The sequence below is a fragment of the Orycteropus afer genome, unplaced genomic scaffold (assembly GCF_000298275.1).
Source record: "Orycteropus afer afer isolate SDZICR_OR568_19922 unplaced genomic scaffold, OryAfe1.0 scaffold00961, whole genome shotgun sequence".
Classification (NCBI taxonomy): domain Eukaryota; kingdom Metazoa; phylum Chordata; class Mammalia; order Tubulidentata; family Orycteropodidae; genus Orycteropus; species Orycteropus afer.
The window spans coordinates 9,255-10,639 of record NW_006922548.1 but is presented as its reverse complement, the minus strand read 5'-3'; positions in this window follow the sequence as shown (position 1 = coordinate 10,639).

The window sequence follows — 1,385 nt, the reverse complement described above, 5'->3', positions numbered from 1 at the left end:
AAAAATGAAAACACAAAATAAAGAAAAAGAGAAAAATAACACAATATATGGGGAGGGAAGAATGAGAGAAAAGAGCAAGAGGGAAAGAATAGTGATGAAAAAATGGGAAAACTGCAAAAGGAAAAACAAGGGATGGGAAGAACCAAAAAAAGAAGGGAATAAAGAAAAGGGAGGAGGTAAAAAGGAAACAAGAATCAGGGATGGTAAAATGATAAAAATAAAAAATGAAGAAAGGAGAAAGAAAAAAATAATAATTGAAAAACAATACTGTGATGGGTGGGTCATGGCACCTAGGCTCTGTCAGGGCACAGAATGGGATGGAATTCTTGCTGGTCAAGAAAGTGGGTGAAGGTGTGACATGGTCATTCCCCTGCTCACCAAGAGGATGTGGGGTGTAATAGCAAGAAGGAGAATATAGGATTTTTCTAGTTGTCAACCTCCATTGTAGTCACCCATGGTATCCCTGGCAAACAGAGACCACTCTCGTGTGGCTGTCCAAGTAAGAATGTCACCCACATACATCTATAATGGTTGTGTCTGCCACCCAGAAACATTCAATATGGCTGCATCCTCAGGACAGCCACTGGCAGTCCACAGGTCCGTTAGTCTCCTTTCTCCACAGTTTTCCTTTGTGGTTGTCAGGTACCAATGCAGTCCTTGCTCATGCAGTTCTCAGTGACCAGAGCTGATTCTCAGGCTGCTATCAGGAAATGTTCAAAATTTTCATCTTATCTCCTCACTCACTGTTTCATTCAGTTTCTACTAGTTGGTATTTAATCCACTTCTTTATCCTTCCCTTCAAAGTTCAAGGTTCCAGGATCTTCTTCTCTATCAGTTTCAACTGGTTTCTCATTGCTTTTTTGCAGAGGGTCTGTGTAGTTTCACTGCCTATTCCTCTATCTTGCCGGAACCTCTTTATTGACCTTTTCAAAGAAAAAACTTTTGATTTGTTGATTTTATTTTTCTTTCAGTCAATCATTCTTTTTTTTCAGTCCTTTATTTACACTCTAATCTTTGTTATTTCCTTCCTTCTACATTTTGTTTTCGTTTGCTCTTCTTCTAGCTCTTCAGGTGTAAAGTTTGATTACTATTTCGAAATATTCTTCTTCAATGTAGATGTTTACAACTATAATTTTCCTCTGAGCATCACATTTATGGCATCTCATAATTTTTTATGTTGTACTTTCATTTTCATCCATCTCTAAGTAATTTGTAATATATTTAGAATTTTTTCTTTTATCCATTGTTTTTCTAAAAGTGTATTGTTCAATGTCCTCATATTTGTGAATTTTCCAAATGTCACTCTGCTATTGATTTCTACCAGAGGGCTCAGGTAGTGTAGTGCCTAAGGCACTTGACTGCTAACCAGAAGGCTGGTGGTTCAA